The 19422-nt window shown below is 42.5% G+C and overlaps 1 protein-coding gene and 1 long non-coding RNA gene across 6 annotated transcripts in view; both read right to left on the reverse strand.

Moving 5' to 3' along the window:
• The window catches only part of LOC112442568 (uncharacterized), a 63402-nt gene extending 59883 nt beyond the window's left edge, over positions 1 to 3519 (reverse strand). The window contains exon 1 of the long non-coding RNA XR_003030741.2: positions 1 to 3519. This exon is cut by the window's left edge and continues 59315 nt beyond it. This is a non-coding gene — a long non-coding RNA (uncharacterized lncRNA).
• Positions 1 to 19422, reverse strand: part of FMNL2 (formin like 2) — a 332616-nt gene that overhangs the window by 259619 nt on the left and 53575 nt on the right.

Here is a 19422-nt window from a genome sequence, read left to right on the forward strand (position 1 = left end):
GAGAGCCTCTTAGGGAGTGGAAGGAGTGGATTCCACACCTCACTTCTCTTTCCTGAAGAATGCTGTCAATGAAATGAATGAGTATCATGAGCGAAACTGGGCATTGAACAGATTCCTAAGAGAGGGGTGTACTCCTTGTCCCAAGCAAACATCTACCTCTCTTGCAACGCTCTTCTTCCCGCTGGTGGCAGGTATGTAGAATACTCACCACACTTTTCTAAAGCATACAACCACACACACGATCAATTATGTCCACTATTTATTCAGGCTTTTATTAAGGAACACAATGTCACTTTCCCTTCCCAGAGTTTCTCTCCTTTTCTCCACTCTTTTCAAAAGCTTACCCAGCTATATCTAATTCTCTCTGAAAAGCATATTTGGCTGACTATCCTTAGGAAAGGACTTGCAAACTAATCAATGGCTTCAAGAGTCTTCTCCTAATAGCAAACATTTGATGCAGGTGAGGAGAGAAAGAAAATGTTTCCTTTAAAGACGGTGTTGCTTTAAGTAATATTGAGACCGCCTGGGGGCAGGTGGCCTACTCTTCTTTAATGAGGCAATTATTGGGTTAGCCAAAAAAATTCATTTGGGTTTTTCCGCCAAATAGCTTCCAGTATATTCGGTGATGCTTTAGAAAGCAGGTGAAGGAAACCAAAGGGCTCAAGGACATCTCTAGGCAGCTGGCCAGCTGCCCATAAGGCCATCCTGCACACAACATTAGTATTGTCTCCTAAGGGGAGGCCTATTTTAATCAAGGAAATATTTCATTGGGAAAGATTCACCCAGAAAAATACAAAGTTTGCAAAAAGGGAATAAAAACATGTAATGATTCACAGTGAATCCACAGAGCCACACTCGGACATATGTGGTAGCATGGATGGTGGTCAACCAGGCTCGAGCCCTTGACAGATCCACTGCTGAAGTCACAGTACTGAAGTCAAGACTTAGCCAGCATTCTTCCCTAGTGAAAGAGAAATATGATCTGCCACAGGTTGCTCAGTCAGGCCTGAGAATCCTGGGTCCTTAAAACAATGCCTGCAGAATGCGACATACGCTCAGTATGAACTCTGCCCAAGAACTGGCTGTCCTCATGGTCTTGAAAAGCTGGTCTGAAGATGTTAGAAAAAATGGCTCCTGGCTTCTCTGGTAGCTCAGCTGGTAAAGAATTTGTCTGCATCGCAGGAGACCCCAGTTTGATTCCTGGGTTGGGAAGATCCGCTGGAGAAGGGATAGGCTACCCAATCCAGTATTCTGACCTGGAGAATCCCATGGACTATATATATAGCCCACGGGGTTGCAAAGAGTCGGACTTGACTGGGCGACTTTCACTTTTCCTAAGGAGGGTCTTGTAAATCGGTGAAAATGGCTGTCCTACTGCCGCGAGGTGCCCAGGTTAGCTATGTCAGAGGACCATGTGGTGGTGTGATGTGTGAACCTGGGCTCTGCTGGGAAGGAGGGATTGGTCTGATGCTAGAATCAACACCCATGTGTGACAGGAGTCTGGCGCAAAAGCACTGCACTCACCCTGTGTCCCACGACCGCAAGCACATAGAGTGACAGCTGTTCTCTGAAAGCCGAAGATGAAATTAACACGGATAAAGGGCTACTGGATGGTTTCTAGGATGAAGAGTCCATAAACACGGTTGGGATAGAGCCTTAGTCTTCCCAACCCCATCACTAGCACTATGATCTTGCTTTCTCTCCAAATCGTAATTTTAAAATCCTCCTCCTCATTTTGCCTCAAGTTCACACACTTTGTCTGTTACTAAACATTGTGGCTCCTGTCCCTGAAATAGTTCTCTGGTTCAATTCTTTATTTTGATAACCTTGCCTTTAACTTAACCTTGTCTTTACTTCCAGGTTCAATATTGTACAGTAGTTTCAGATCCAAGCTCTACCCCTTACAGTATGTGTGTGTTCAGTATGGTATGGTCGCTTCAGTCGTGTCCAACTCTTTTGAGACCCCATGGACTGTAGCCCACAAGGCTCCTCTATCCGTGGGATTCTCTAGGCAAGAACACTGGAATGCGTTGCCATTCCCTCTTCCAGGAGACCTTCCCAACCCAGGGAGGAACCGTCTTCTCCTGCGGTTCCTGCATTGCAGGCACTCTTTACCACTAAGCCACCAGGTAAGCCCACTGCTGACCATGTGCTGCCACTGCTGCTGCTAAGTCGCTTCAGTCGTGTCCGACTCTGTGCAACCCCAAAGACGTCAGCCCACCAGGCTCCGCCGTCCCTGGAATTCTCTAGGCAAGAACACTGGAATGGGTTGCCATTTTCTTCTCCAATGCATGAAAGTGAAAAGTGAAAGTGAAGACGCTCAGTCGTGTCCAACTCTTAGAGAACCCATAGACTGCAGCCTACCAGGCTCCTCCATCCATGGGATTCTCCTGGCAAGGGTACTGGAGTGGGGTGCCATTGCCTTCTCCACTGCTGACCGTATAACCCTCAGCAAATTCTTCACTCCTCTAAGCTACCACCTGAAAATGGTCATTGTCGGGATTAAACAGGAATGAGCATGTAAAGTGCTCAGCAAGTGTTAAATCCTCAATAAAGCATCAATACCAGCAGCATCATAACAAACCAGGTCTTGATCTGTATTTAAATGAACCATACCAACATGACCCAGCGCCACTGTTAGCAGTCTCGCTGGTGCCAACCTCAGTTAGCACTCTCAGTTATATCCCATGTAAAACCGAGCACCTGTACCCCAAACTGTAAAACCCTCCACCACACCTGCCTTTCCCACAACCTCCATCTAGTCCCTTCCTTAACTTCCTCCACAGACAGGAAAACATCGCTCCAGTCCTTGGTCTTCTAGAAAATGCTTTCAGACCAGTTTAATCCAGAGCAGGGAATGCAGTTTTCCTTCCTTTCTCTAGCTCCTTACTCAAAAACAAAACACACAAACAAAATACCATTGCTATATATAAACAGTAATAAGTGATATTATACCACCTTTATGAATTTGCTTGTCCCAGTTACCATTTTCCTAATCCTCCACAGAGGGTAATTTTGTGGGGGTTTTTTGTTTGTTTGTTTGTTTTAAGGCCTTGTACAAGACAGCTGGGTTTGGACAGAAAACAGCTAATCATTTGGAATAATATTTTTAATTTCCTTAGAACACCTTGAAAAGTGAAAGTGTTAGTGGCTCAGTCATGTCCGACTCTCTGTGACCTCATGGACCACAGCCCACCAGGCTCCTCTGTCCATGAAATTCTCCAGGCAAGAAAAATGAAGTGGGTTGACATTCCCTTCTCCAAGGGATCTTCCCTACCCAGGGATCCAACCTGGGTCTCTTGCATTGACAGATGGATTCTTTACCATCTGAGCCCCCAGGCAGCACCTTAGTAGCTCGTTATACAAACGAAATAAGGGATAAGCAGTAAACGATGTACCTCCTAGTGTTCCATCAAAGCTTCTTCTTGACACACGACTTGAAAGCCTGAGAAGAACTTTATGAATTTCTCAACTAGCAAACTTCTCATTCCCCGCCCCACCTCCCGGCCCCCGCCCCCCGCCCCCAGCATCTGGTAAAGATTGACTTTAGAAATCACTACACAGCAAGCATTTCTCCCAGGTCTGGTAGTCAGAGCTAACTACTTCAAGGAAAACAAAACAAAACAACTCACAATTCCCAGATTTCATTTGATTTGATTGATAGGGTCTACAGCTTGGGAAAAACAAATAGGAAAAGAACACTAAGCCAGGAGTTAACCAGCAAATGTGAAGCTGCAAATTGTCATTTCAATTCTCACTCCCCAGAGACTTTAAATCCCTAAGTGTTTTATAAACCAATTGGCAAAGTTCACTCACTCACCCTAAGAAACATAATACAACAAAGACAGGGAAGAGAACATTAAGCTATGATGAAGAATACATGGTAGATTCACTGTTTTGTTGTTTTTGTTTTTTAAGTTCTTTGAGGATAAAAAGACCTAAGTGGTATGTATTATAACCTATCACAACTAGTCAGTACCTGTCAATTACCCTACAAGGAGAAGCTAATTCAAGGCTCTCTGTTAAGTAATTTTCAAATATGTACCTTATTTTGAATTGAGAGCTACACTAATCCATTTACCCCGAGAAACTCTTCAAACCCCTCCCTATTCCCTGCCACTCTCCCATCATCAGGCCATCACTGCAGATAAAAGGGTAATTTTCCAACCCAAGTTGCTGAATCTAATGCTCATCTTTTGTAAATCGCAAATACTGAACAGGGACTAGAGTCATCCACAGTTTCTTTCATCTGTGAGTACCTGCTGAGTGCCAGGTACTGCACTGGTGACTGTTCAGTTAACTCATCCCTGTGATAAGTTTCCTCTGCCTAGAAAACTCCTTCCTCCCAGAAGTTGAAGGGAAGGCATGATAAAGAAGTTTGTTTCTAAGACAGTCCTGTTTCTAAGACAGTCCTGTTTCTAAGACAGGACCAACAAAGGTTAATTAACCTAAACCTTGAGAAGTGTGCCCGAGTGGTTTCTGAACACAGAAAAGAGATGTTGGTGACAGCAGCAGGAGCCAATAGGCTCAATGTGGCAGATGAAAATTCCCATGCCAAAATGCTGACAAACAAGGGAAGAAACAGAGCTTCCTCTCCACTTATTGCACAGGCCACTCTCTGGCTGCTGGGCCACACTTCAGCAGAAGAAAAACTTTGGGGACTTTCCCAGTGAACTGAGACAGGTGACAGGGAAGGAAAGCATGAAGACAAGAGGCTGATTACCATCCAAGCTCCATCCACCTCCCTGGAGAGGGCCCCTGCCAGGAGTCAGCAGGCAGAGCTGGAGCTAAGAGCCAGCAGTGCCTCAGGCTACGTGGGTTTCCCCTGAATGACTGGGGGAAAGGGTATCAAAAGAAACGGTATCTGATAACATTAAGTCCTCATAGTCCATGGATGATATGTTCATCCTTTTACTGAGAACTCCCTGAGGGTAGCAGGCATTTAGGGGAAATGGCATGCTCTATCCTAAGGGAGAAAAAAGAGAAAGTAAAAGCAATGTTGTAGGTTTTTGTTAATTTAACAGCAACATAACTATAACAGAGACCACTCATTAATTATCTATTATGTGCTAAGCACTATACAATGAGTTTAATGAACTTTATTTCTAAAGTCACAATAGCCCAGTACAACAAATAATAGTTTCCCTACTTTTTCAAGTGAAGAAACTGATAGGGAATTTTTTCTTACGTTGTTCAAGGTTACAAGGTGACAAAGTATAATCACTCAGAAGTCTCTGGCTTTCTTTTTCCCTTTCTGTTCATCAGTCACTACCTTTAAATCATTAATAAAAATGTTACTATTATGGTTCTATGCCAGGCACTGGAGAATAACATGGAGGGGTAAAAAGGAGAACAATGAACTTCAAATCAGTAAGAAAGTAAGGTAAATGAAACATCAACTCAAAATGGAGCAGAATGTGGCACCTAGAAGGTATTATGGTTTAAAAAAAGAAAAAGCATGATCTCTGAAGTCAGGAAGACCTGGGTTTGAGGACCAAAATGGCGACCCACTCCAGTATTCTCGCCTGGAGAATCCCATGGACATAAAAGCCTGGCAAGCCCAGTCTATGGGGTCACAAAAAGTCAGACACGACTGAACAACTAACACTTCAACATACAACTGGGGCAAGTTAAGCCCCCTAAGATTCGCATTTCGCATCTGTCAAGTAGAAGCAGTAATGGCAAAAGCTGTGATTCAATCTCTAACACCACTTAGACAAAAATTATACTACCATCATAAAAGTCAGACTCTAAAAGCACAAAGTGTGGGCTGTGGAAGGAATTCAAAGTATCAGTTACAGAACTTGCCAAGTATCTTCAATCTCAGCATTTAAGACACCTGAAATGGGAAATGGAATGATGGGTCCATAACTCACACACACTCACACTTTCTTCCTGTTCCCATGGCTTCATCACAGCACTTCTGACCTAACAGAGCTCTGATGACTGCCCAGTGGCGAGCTTACTCAGGTATCTATCTCCGCACTCAGATACTACCAAACACAGCAGACAGCTCTGCAACTGAGGTAACCCCTTCTTTGATAAAAAAGAATATTCATGGCAACAATAGAAGCTCATGTTCTATAAGACTGGAATTAAAGGGAAAGATTTACCCACATTGCAGATATTCTGTATCATCATGTGATAGATACGTAACATGCCTTCATAGAAACAAAAATTCACAAAACTTCAGAGCTCAAAACAGCAAAAGCAACAGTCTAATTCAGCCCCTTCTGAGTAAAGTCCCAAGAGGTAAGACTGACTTGCCCAACGTCTGTCTGGAGGCTAAATTGCGACAGAATGTCCTGATTCTCAGAACAATTCTTACCCTTCCCCATTCCCTTAGTTTCCGAGGAACAGCTTAATGTATGATGCCACATATTCTTAAAAGATTTGACTATATGTAGTTTTAAATATATACCAATATCAGCAGCATTCTATTTACCAGAACTTCTAATTAGGTAGCCAAATGAACTGTTTAAAAATCCCACAAAAACACACCACAAAGTCAAGGCCACAGAACCAGGAATCAGGAGATCAGGTACGAGTTAGTCCTGGTTCTCACTGGCCAGTCTTCAGATCTCAAATCACTTTATTTCAACTGGGCCTCTGTTTCTAGAACCATAAAAAGGAATTGAACAAACTTGTCCCCAAGATCCTTCTCCTATCTAAAGCTCCTGGATTCCCAATCTCACAGCAGATACAGAAAACCCAAGTTACTTTTTTTTTTTAAGTTACAAGTGCGCGCACACACACACACACACACAAGATCACAGATATCATATAAGGACAGTATGTATATGTATCAAAGCTATGCAAGCTTTAGGGTTTTTCCACAGAGGTAAGCACTGTGTTTTCCAAAGGCAAACAATTCCCTCTATCCAGAGCAAGGACAGGATGTTGGAGACATGAGTTATTCTGTTGACATTCTAGGTGCTGGTCAGTGAGAGGACAGGAACCAGAACGGCTTCCTACAGAGGACAGAAGACAAACTGGCTCCGGAAAAAAACAAAGAGATGCTCTGAATGCCAGAGGATCTTTGCTTCCCAAGCCCTTCCTAATCCAGCCTTCTATTTAACAGTAATAGTAATACAGGGAGACTTACTGGTAATGCTCAATCTCTTTTTGGCAAAAGGAGTGAAAAGAATTTACTTCTAGAACCAGAGTTCACATGAGTAAACAGGGATGCTCCAACCAAGGATGTCCCAGGGAAAGTGAAGCTTCCCAAACACCATCAGCGATTTCTTCCTTACCCTCTGTTTCCAAGCACCTACACTTTTCCCCCAACATGTCAGGATACAAATGCGTCCTTTACCAAGCACTCTTTTCAGAGGCAGGAATGAACAAAGAGCAATAAGAACCCTGACAGGCTTTTAAGAAACGGGAAGGAAGAGGATGAGCAATGGCTGCTCCAGGCCTGTCGTGCAGAAACAGGGCCCTGCTTACCTTCTCATCCCAAACTCAACCCTTCAAGAAACATCACCACGGAACATCCTTCACCTCATGTGATTTTGGAGCACATGTTCTGACCCTCTCATCCTCTTCTCAAAAAAAAAGTTTTTGTCTATAAAATATATATTTATATGTGTTTATAAATACATACATATTCCTGCATCTCTTCTAGGACAGTAGGTGACTGCACCCTAACACCTCACTGGGTTTAATATAGATAGGGTCTGTTCTGCCTTTGCTGTGTTTAATGCCACCAGTGTGTCGCCACAGATGGTCCAAAAGAACTCACAGATAAAATACCCCAAAGATACTTCTGAATTTCTTTCCTTAATCAGAATTCTACGTAGTTCCCAAAAGACATCCACCCATTCATTCGCCCATCACTGGCAATCTCATGATACAAGCCCTTGATTATGAGCAATGTCGAATTTGAAAAAGGATAGATGTATATGTATAACTGAATCACTTTGCAGTACATCTGAAACTAACAACATTGTATGTCAACCACACCCCAATGTAAACAAAAGTTTTTAAAGAAGAAAAACAAATTTTTAAAAAGTAATGAAAATCATTTTAAGGGTTGTAGTAACAAAGGCAGTGAGGAAATGACAGCATCCCCAAAGCTTACTTCAAGCTTCGTTTTTTCTACTTAAATGTTTTTTCTTTGTTTTTTCTACTTAAATTCAGTTTGGTATCTCCTTTCTCCATTTTTTTCCTCTCAGTCAGCGGATAAATAAGAACCCGCGACCCAATGTTATGCTATGTGGAGTGAGGAGGTACAAGATAATTAACTCAGAAGATAAAATGTTTTATGTAGGAAAGGAAAAGCTTGTCAATTAATACCCAATAAATCGATCAACTGAAAAAAGCAGTGCAGGAGTTGCACTCATTGAACAGGCTCTGGTTCATTCAACAAACACGTACCGGGGACATGGGGAGATCCAAGATGGAAGTCCAAGATGTGCTCCAATGCCAAAAAAAAAGGTGGGGGGAGGCAGGGATTTACTGAAAATGAACATGGTAAAACTCTCTTACATTCGTTTGATTCTTACAACTCTGTTAGCTAGAGATTTATGGTAAATTTCATTCCTGAAACAAGAGTCACACAGGTGAGGAGTGTGGTCAACTGAGTCGAAGCCAATCCTGAGCGCCCAAACCTCTGAGCATGTGATCTGTCCCTGCTCCACTTGGGGCAAAAAGATGACAAGCATACACCAGAAGCTGGAAAGGAACCTGGAGCGCCAGAAGTTAAGACAGGGCCTCCAAGTGAAACATGAGAGGGTGCTAAAGGGACACAGGAGCCAACAGCAAAGCTCCCAGTGGCCAAAGCTGGAACCATCTGAACGAAATAATGCTGGATTACAACCCAAGGAATAAAATAAATATCCACGAGTCCTCACTGACACATACAAACTACTGAATAAACAAGGGAAGGGCGGGGCGGGGCGGGGCGGTGGCGAGCAAGATGCGTCTCCATGCAGGAGAAATCCAAATAGTTGATGTTGATTTTCCACCCTCGAGGCCCCGGAGCCCGAATCCCTGTTCCTTAGGTGTGGACTGCACACAGGGACTTCCCTCCAAAGCGTGCAGAGGGAGGGATGGAAAGGGGCGGGTGGGCCTGTGTTACAGTTTACAGAGGAGAAACCAGGCAAATGCTACCTTTGCCAGGTGATCAAGGTCAACATCATCAGTGCTAAGTCATATTAATCTTGACAGATGGTGAAAATGGTACTTCACCTAGTCTAACCATCAGAGAGAAACACCAAACAAATCAGAGCTAAGGGGCATTCTGCAAAACACCTAATGAGAACTTCTCAAAACCATCAAGGTTATCAAAAACAAGGAAAGTCAGAGAAACGGTCACAACCAAAAAGAGTCATAAGACGACATGATGACTGTCATCTGGTGTCCTGGATGGGATCCAGAAACAGAAAAAATATATATATAAGGTAAAAACTAAGGAGTAAAGGATGGACTTTAATTAATAAGAATGTATCAGTATCAGCTCATTCATTGTGACAAATGTACCACACCAAGGTTAAGACCCTGATGCTGGGAAAGAGTGAAGGCAAAAGGAGAGGAGGGTGGCAGAGGATGAGATGGTTACATAGCATCACCGACTCAATAGACACGAATTTGAGCAAACTCCAGGAGATAGTAAAGGACAGAGGAGCCTGGTGTCCTGCAGTCCATAGGGTTCCAAGGAGTTGGACACAGTGACTGAACAACAAAGGTTCACCATACAGGGGAACTCTGTACTGTCTTCTTAGTTCCTCTATAAATCTAAAACTATTCTATGGTAAGAATTTTATTTCAAAAGCAAAAAAACAAACAAACAAAGAGTGGTGTGCAAGAGAGAACAGACAGCCTGGCCAGTTCACTCCAGCAGCAACTGCCCTCCTCACCCTGTCCGCCTGCTCTCTCCTGCCTTTGAGGACTGGAAGACAGCAGTCAAAGCCTTGAAGGCGGAACCCTGCAGGGGTCTGAAGCAGCTTCTGGGAAGAGCTGGACCACACTGCGAGGCAAGTCCAGATTTTATTTCAGTGGCCAGAGGTGTAACAGGCATTTCCTGAACTTTTCTAAGAAACAAAGGATCCCCGGAGCCTATTCCCCAGAACCCCACTTAGAACGGAGCAATAGACCGGGTCTGCTGGGGCTCACCTTCACCCCCACCCCCATTCCCTGACTCACATCTCCTTCCTTGTTTTCACCACTATTTATAAACGGGAACAACTCTGTGCATTCATGGGCTTTTAAAGGCTTAAACACAACAACTGAAACTGCTTAGAAATAGTTCTCTTTTTTCCCCCAAATGTTTCTCTTTTCTGACAGTTTCTCGAGCCCCATGTACAGCTTAGCAGGTCAGTCAGACCCCAGTAACCACTTCATCAGACACCTGTCAGAAATCCATCTAAGGTTCAAAGGCAGGAGGGGAGCACCTGCAGACCTGCAGGCAGGGGAGGAAAGCCCCCACCTCAATTGGTAGCGCCTTCTGCTGACCTGACAAGCATCCCCAAATCCACAGGGAACCTGGCAATACAGGTGTCACTTGAAAACGTGGACACTCCCCACATCCTCACAAACTTGGCCCTTTGATGCCTTGCATTGATTAAGTTATCACTCTTGGCCTCCCAGCACTACTACTACATCTTTTAACATCAAAAAGGAGGAATTCCTCAAGCATAAAGGACAGTCAGGATGTCAACTCAACTCTAATAACTCATCTACAGGTACACAGAAACCATTTGGAACCATGCACTGAGATCTCATGGCAATTCACTTACTGAAGCAGAATGTTCAACATGCAATTTTAGGGAGCCTTATTATGACATATGTCTGTTTTCTTTGATAGGACATATTTAAATGAATTGTTCTTCCTAAAAACACTGACGAACTGCACAGGGTCCATGTAGAATAATACTCTTTTTAAAACTGATAAATTCCCCAAACTTCCAGAGCTGAAGTTCCTCCCTTCCACCCGCTGACATCAAAGTCCAGACATACAGTCACATCACAGGCCCAGGCCTGCTAAGAGCTGAAATGAAATCGTCTTGCAAACCCATGCCTACTCTAGTACAGGAAACCACTTCACTATTTAAGTTCCAATGTTTTCCAATGACTGTATTGGGAACTGAGTCACATTACATCTGAAGCCCAATAACGGTTCATGCCTTTTGTTGGCACATCTGCCCAATCATTCCTCCCTGGCTGTGGTGTGGGCAGAATATATATGAAAAAAAGAAAGAAAAACATCCTGAGTCCTAGCTTTCAATGATGGGTGATTCTGCCCCTTCCCTAGCACAGGTGGCAATGTCAGCAGACATTTTTGATGAGCATAACTAGAAGGAGAATGTGTTATCCAGTGCTTGCTTGGTTGCTCAGTCATGTCTGACTCTTTGTGACCACCCATGGACTGTAACCTGCCAGGCTCCTCTGTCCGTGGGATTTTTCAGGCAAGAATATTGGAGTGGTTTGCCATTTACTTCTCCAGGGGATCTTTCCCACCCAGTGATCGAACCCATGTCTGCTGCATTGCAGATGGATTCTTTACCTGCTGGGCCATCAGGAAAGCCCCAACCCACCGGCATCTACCTAGTGTGTAGAACCCAGGGATGCTGCAAAACATTCTACATACAAAGCACAGGATGGCCCTCCACAACACAATAGTCATCCACCCCAAACACCCAACTAGAGCTGAGGTTAAGAAATCGTTTCAAAGCCTGAGAATAAACTTGAAAACTGCCTAAGAACACATTTATGGATAAAAATGTAAGTTACACTGATTCCTCCCCAACTCTCTCTGCAGCATCTTCCTTCTGTCCCCTGCTTACAAGGTTCTGTCCTCTCCCCTTGAAACTCCACAAAACTGGTTTTCTGCTCCACTTTCATGGATTGCCATCTCCAACCTCAGCCCATGGTATCTAATCCTACAACTGATTACTTGCTGTGACCGACCTCAAACACAACTCATCAAAAATTTCATCACCAGGGCCTCTGAGCCAACTCTTCATTTCCTGCACTCCTTTAATAAATATGTCACCACTTTCCCCATGACAGAGGTTCAACCCTCAGCAACATTTCTTACTCTACTCCTCTCCACCAATCCAAGGGCCCAGTTTTGCTCAGCACTGAATATCCAGTGCTGTCTGTAGCACTGACACACTTTGTCTGTCATGTAGAACATGTGCAAATATCCATTAAATGAATAAACCCAGGAGTAAAATAAAAACACAAAGGTCACGTTTTTAATCCTTCATCTCCCACCCTCAAATCAACAGCAAAGCCCTGTGAATTGCACCTCCAGATATAAAAGCAGCAACTCAAATGCCTGCCTGAAAAATCCAAACAATGTCATTCATACCCACATAAATGCCAAATCCATCTCCTTCAAGTGTAAGCCCTACTTTGTCACCTCGTCCCCCTCCCAATCTCCCCCCAAAAGCTGTCAACACCCATCAGACTCTCCCAGTCTAAACTCAACACCCACGTCCAGGTTCCATGTTTCCTGCACCAGCAGCTCAAGTTACCTATCCTGTCTTGTGTCTCCTACTTGTTGTCAAGACTAAATTACTCTTACCCATGTCCAGATTCCCAGCATCTATGAAAAAGACACAGCCAAGGCTGTCTTTGGCTCAGAGAATCCTCTAGGCTCCCCTTACCACCACCACTTTAACATTCTCACTCATGTCCTGTTCTGCCACTTTCCATTGTTCTACCTGTCAGGTCTACAATTTTTCTCTAATGTCACCACCTGGCCTCTGATTTGATTCAGTCTCTACCACTTCCACACCACAGCCTTAGGTAGGAGAAGTCTTGCCCCCAAACCCCATCTCAGGTCTGGGGTCCCAGCACCAATGCCCAGAGACTGCCTCATAAAGCCAGCTAAGCTGACTGCTGTTCCCAGGTACCACCCAAGCTTGCCTATCACTGTGACCATCACATTCTTCTCTCTCTGTCTCCATCTCTGCCTCTCCACAGCACACTCATTCCTTCTACGTCCAGCCCAGGGACACATTCTCCCTGAAGCCTTTCCTAGTTCTCCCATCCAGACAGAACTGCCTACTCTTCTAAGTCATCCCTGGTGGCTCAGTGGAAAAGAATCTGCCTGCAATGCAGGAGACTCAGGTTCAATCCCTGGGTTGGGAAGATCCCCTGAAGGGGAACGGAGATGGCTACCCATTCCAGTATTCTTCCCTGGAGAATACCATGGACAGAGGAGCCTGGTGGGCTACAGTCCATGCGGTCGCAAAGAGTTGGACACGACTGAGCAACTAACACTTGTACTTTACTTTCACTTCTAAGTCACCTGGTCATTTTCACTTTTTTAATTGGAATAGAATTTGACATTTAACATTAGTTTCAGGTGTACAGCATAGTGATTTGATATGCATATACACAGTTGACCCTTGAACAATGCTGGGGTTAGAGGAGCTGACCCTCTCTGCACAATTGAACACAGTATATACTTTATAGCTGGCCCTCCAAATCCACAATTCCACATTGATAGACTCAACCAACTATGGATTGTGTAATACTGTTGTATTACTAGTGAAAAAAAATAAGTAGACACAGGCGATTCAAACTCACACTGTTCAAGGGTTAAATGTATTTCAAAAATAGTTCAGTTCAATCGCTCAGTCGTGTCTGACTCTTTGCGACCCCATGAACCGCAGCACACCAGGCCTCCCTGTCCATCACCAAACTCCCGGAGTTTACCCAAACTTACGTCCATTGAGTCGGTGATGCCATCTAATCATCTCATCCTCTGTCATCCCCTTTTCCTCCTGCCTTCAATCTTTCCCAACATCAGGGTGTTTTCAAATGAGTCAGCTCTTCACATTAGGTGGCCAAAATATTGGAGTTTCAGCTTCAACATCAGTCCTTTCAATGAACACCTAGGACTGATTTCCTCACCAGAATAAATCTAGTTAATATCCATCACCACACAGTTGCAAAACTGTTTCTCTTATGGTGAGAACTCGTAACATCTATTCTCTTAACAACTTTCAAATATACAATACTGAATTAACTATTAATAAAATCACCAGGCTGCACAATATATTCCAGACTTAACTTCTTTTGTAACTCGAAGTCTGTACCTTTTGACCCTCTTCACCCACCTTGCTCATCCCCTGCCTCTGTCAACAACCAATCTGTCCTCTGTACCGATTAGCAGAGTTTTACGTTGTTTTGTTTTCTAAATTTCACCTCTAAGTGAAATCACCTACTATTCTGTCTTTCTCTGAAATCTCACTTGGTATAACGCCTTTAAGGCCCATCCATGTTGTTGTGGCACAAATGGCAAGATTTTCTTTTTTTTATGGCTAAGATTTTTTACCAATGCCAGCTCTCGGGGAAGAACAAGAGAATCAGAAGCGTACAGATGCTGCATTGTGGCCACTTCTCTCCAGAGACCTTGCCTTGATGGCTGAAAGGACTAACAGAAGGAAGAGAGGGAGAAAAGGGGAGGGAAAACAGAGGAAGGAAAATTACCAGCTGCGTGTGTTAGCCAGGAAGTTACCTGAGGTTCACACCCTGGAACTGACCTATCACTTTTCCCAGCACGTCAGTCTATTCATTGTCTTGTATCTTACTAGAAAGTTAAACTTCTCTCTTTTGACGTTTCTTCTGGAAAGCTCTTGTGCAATTCCAGCAGGTAATTCTAATACCACAAGTCCCAACGTATTCTACACAGTTCAGAGAGTTAAAGGGAAAACTGAATTACTCAGATAATTTCCCCCAAGTCTCCCCCTTTATTCTGCCCATCTGGTTTCCATGCAAACGATCCAGGCAAACCATCTGTGCTTGTGATTTTTCTTTTTAATTCTCCAAACCCAGTCACTAAGTTCTTCCATTAGTAATTTATGGATTAATATATATATATGTGTGTGTGTGTGTGTGTAGATATATATATATAGTCGCATTTTCCATCCTGAATATCCCAGGTGAAGGATTAAGTCAAATCTAAAATCCTTAAGTAAAGCAATATTAAATCCAAAGCATATCTAACCTTGGTATAGCATCTATTAGCCAATTTCAGAACAGTGCTAATTGCAGTCTTAAAGGATGACAGCATCTTCTGGATGAGCCACAGAAATAATATATTTAGTCTGGAAATTTCGTGGACTACTGAACACGTCAAGTACACTGCACCACCAAGGTCTTAGGATTTCGTGAGACAGGCACTGAGAGCTTCAGAAACAAAGGCACTGGTGGTGGGTACAGAGGGCCACAAGTTTCCTACAAATCTCACTTGAAAGGGGGTTTGGGAAATGTCAATGAGACAGGAGTTACAGCTTGACTTAAATAAAAATATACTTGTTAACTGGGGAAATAAAAGAAAAAAACCAATGTCTGAATGCTGAAATAACTTGCAGAGGCACCAAAATTTCCCCATAGTAGGGTCTATCTATGCTTGGTTACACTTGATCTTCAGAGATGAACAGGATGCATGTAGAAATGAATTCTCAGAGCCAGAGAGGGTTAAGCAGCACACTTGGCTTTTATTCTTAATTGGTAAGTATTGAAAACAATGAAATAGTCAATGACAACACTACCCACTGTACAAGATCATGAAATTATGAATCGGTTTCCTAAACTGACTAGCTAGACTCATTCCTATTTGACTTTTCAAGCCAGTTCAGCCCAAATAGCAAGGATATAGTATATGACTTCTAAAGCGAAAAAGGGAAAAACAATCCCTTCCCACGAAAAATCACAACTGTATTCAGCCAAGTTCTTGTTTTCCAATGTGGAAATACTTAGTGATGGCTGTTCAGATGCTTAGTCTAGATCTCAGACACTAAAAGAAATGAGAGGGTGATATGCACGCGTAGGAGTTCATTTTTGCAGAAACGCCATGATTAAACAACAAGGCTTACATTTATGAAGCCACATTAAAGACTTTAGAATCCCATTTACTCTCTGTAGTGACAAATATGCTTAAGCAATGACTTTCTGATTCTGAAAGCAGCTCATAAGAATTATTAAAAAAAAAAAAAAAGATTTCACATTACTGCTCTGCTTTCACATTAGAAAAAAATAAAACTTTTTTTCTTTTATTCCCAAATTCATTTTTCCTATTCATCTCACAGTCGGGTCTTTGGTTGAAGCATATTTGAAAGAGGAGGACAAAGCCTGGGCCAATTATCCGAAGAAGAACAAGCTGTCTTCCGTTAAAGGGCTATAAAAATAAATTTGGCTTACTAACAGGAATTCAAGGAGATTTCCACACTGCCCTCTCATTTCATGCAAGTCTGTTGACTTGTGTTTCTCATGCCTGCTTTTCTACAAATTTGTTTAGGGTGGGGGATGTTGAACAACAATTCCATTTTTCACTGTAGTCTAACTAAACACAAACACAGGTTTCAAATTTCAAACCAAAAGATCACATCTAATTTTCATTTTAAGAGATCAGTCCAGATGGTAGTTGAAGACCGTTGTGGAGACACAAAATTGAAACTAGTTTGCCAAGTAATGCAAACAGCACATCTGGAGCCCAATCGACCAATGAATCTCCTTTAAACCCAAGGCACCTTGGAGTGGAGTGTTTCCTCTCGATTAAGATATTCAGTTCAACCTCCCACCTAGAACTCACTGGCAATTGGTACTTCCTGTCAGCTGTATCCCCAGCACTACTCATCTTTTTAAGTCTTATGTGGGGTTTCCACCTCATGCCACCCAGCACCATGGCAACTCAGCTTGAACATACAGACATGCCTGGGTCTGAAAGAACACTCCAACTGCTAATACAGGCTGATGAGAGGAGGGCTTCTGCAGCAGGGTTTTTCTTCTCTGAACCAAAGAATCAGAAAGGCATTTTAACAGATATTTTTTAAAAAAACTACACTTGGGAATGGGAAGTTGGGATGGAAAGTAACACATACCTATCACGGATACTCTAACAACATTGTGCTTCACCAGGAATAGCTTGATGTTCTCAGAAAATAAAAGTATTATACCTGTTCTTCATAGTCAAGTAAATTGAGAACAGCCGAGTTTTTGTGCTTTTTTTTAAAGACTTGAGAATAAGAAGCCATTCCTGAAAATTCAGTTTTACAAGTTTCAGTACAAGAAGTTTTTGCTTGTCCTCGAATTATATTTTGAATCATTTCAGTACACCTACAAAGACTAAATAAAAGATTCCTATCAAACCATACAGGACAGCCTGTGATATATTACTTTACTTACAAATTTAAGTACAGTATGTTCCAAAGGCAAAAAACCCAACAGATAATGTTCTGTAATATAAACTATTAGCTGCACATTTCTCTCTTAGTGCGGGAGATGGAGCTGTCATTCTTCATTAAGAATATATATCTATATAAAACAAACTTTCTAAAAAAGAGACCAACTATTTCCACATGTATCTACTACGCCTACAGGGGTTCCAACTGACTATCCTATAAATGCCAACTCAAATGGAAAACAGACAAGCCAAGAAGAACTAAGTGGAGCTTATGTCACAAATTGCTGCCATTACTTTCAACCCATAAGTAAAAAGTGGGGACATCACGGTGCAAGGCTGAGATCAAAAGTACCCAAAGCACAGTTGGCGAACCCAATACTAACTGTGAGTATTCAAAAACAATCCACAATTGGTTTGCTACTTGGAAAAAAAAACTAAATCGAGACCTCAGAATCCCACTATACACCAAAATTAATTCCAGATGAATAAAAGTTAATTCTTTAAAAAAGAAGTCGCTAAAGCTAAAACAAGTCATGTGTATTTTGGGGTCCATCTTTAGCAAAGACCTTTTAACATTCAAAATAAAGACAAAAAAATGGTCAGAAATTTTTAAATTTTTGATTACGTAAAAACATTGTACTTCTGTAGCTCTAAAACGCTGATCTAAAAGGAAAGTGAGAAAAACAGTCAAAAACAAATCGTTACCATCTATTACAGGCGTTGGCAAGCTATAGCCCAAGGACCAGATCCAGCCCGCAGCTTCTTTTTGCACAGCCCATGAGCTAAGAATGGTTTTCACATTTTTAAATGGTGGGGAAAGAAATCAAGAGCAAGATTAATTCAGGACATGTAAAAACGACATGAAATTCACATTCAGCATCCATATTGGAGCACAGCCACACTACTGCTTCGCCCAGCGTCTGAGGCTATATCTGCCCTGAAACAGTGGGGCTGAGCAGCTGGGACTGAATCTACAAGCCCCACAAAGTCCAAAGTATCTACTATCTGGCCCTCTGCAGAAGTGTGCTGACGTCTCATCTGTTATACAAAGACCTTACGCATAAGAAAACAATGAGGCCCAGTAAAATAAGTAGGCGAAGGAGATTTTTTTTATTATATTTCTTTTAATTTTATTTTATCCTTTTAATATATCTTTTATATACCTTTAATATATCTCCCAGAGTTTGCTCAAGTTCATGTCCTTTGAGTCAGTGATGCTATCTAATCATCTCATCCTCTGTCGCCCTCTTCTCCCTTTGCCTTCAATCTTTCCCAGCATCAGGGTCTTTTCCAATGAGTAGGCTCTTTGCAACAGAGATATTTATGATCTCATCAGAGATAACTTATTACAGTACCATTAATACAATAAAAAACAAATAAAAAAAGCTTCCCTCAATTCTGAGCCTATTTAAAATTTTATTATATCTGAAATGACTATATCTTAAAATCTTATATATCTTATATAATTTAATGCACTATTTATCTCCTGATATTAAAATGGTGAGATGCCTTTTCATCAATGATGTCTTATGTATGCTTGAGTACTATCAATATAGAGAGACAACTCATGGATTCCAAAGAAGAAACATGGCTGAAGGACTGACTTACAAAGATGTGGAGAGGGTGAAGGGAACAGGGGATGTTAGGGCAGAAAGTGACCTGCAAACACCAGGGGAGGAAAGCATGCTGCTTGAGCCCTGAGGGGTGCCCACCTGGCAGACTGCTTCCACGGTGCACAGAGCCACCACCCAAACCACAGCAAAGGCACAGGGTTGTGATGCCTGGTATCTCTCCCCTCCCACCCTCAGCCTTCCGAGTCCTCCAGCTGCCCTGTGCAATCGAAAGCCTGGAACATACAGTCAGCACCACTGTCCACCCAAGAGGAGGGTGAGGAGCAGATGTGGGAACAGAAAAAAAAAAAACCACATCACAGTTATGCTCCCAATTCTTTGCCTGTGTTTGTTGTGAGCCCTCAAATCTATCAGAATCTCCCAGAATATCATTATCAGTTTCCAGAGTGTTTATTTCACATTCTCTAAGTCACACCCATCTTGAGAATTCATGGTCAAGTGGCCCAAAAGGAAAAAGCCTCTGAATCAAATGTAGACACTAACGTCCACTTGCCGGAAAAATTTGCCAAGACGTAGTGCTAAAATCAGTCTGGAAAATCGGGAATCTGTGCTTTAGCTAGAGCTGCAAGAACAGATGGTAACTGAAGAAATAAAACACAGTAAGAGTGTGGTTACCATTGCTACAGTATTTATTCATGCCTCAGCTCAGCC

The sequence above is a fragment of the Bos taurus genome, chromosome 2, assembly GCF_002263795.3.
Source record: "Bos taurus isolate L1 Dominette 01449 registration number 42190680 breed Hereford chromosome 2, ARS-UCD2.0, whole genome shotgun sequence".
NCBI classification, from domain to species: Eukaryota; Metazoa; Chordata; class Mammalia; order Artiodactyla; family Bovidae; genus Bos; species Bos taurus.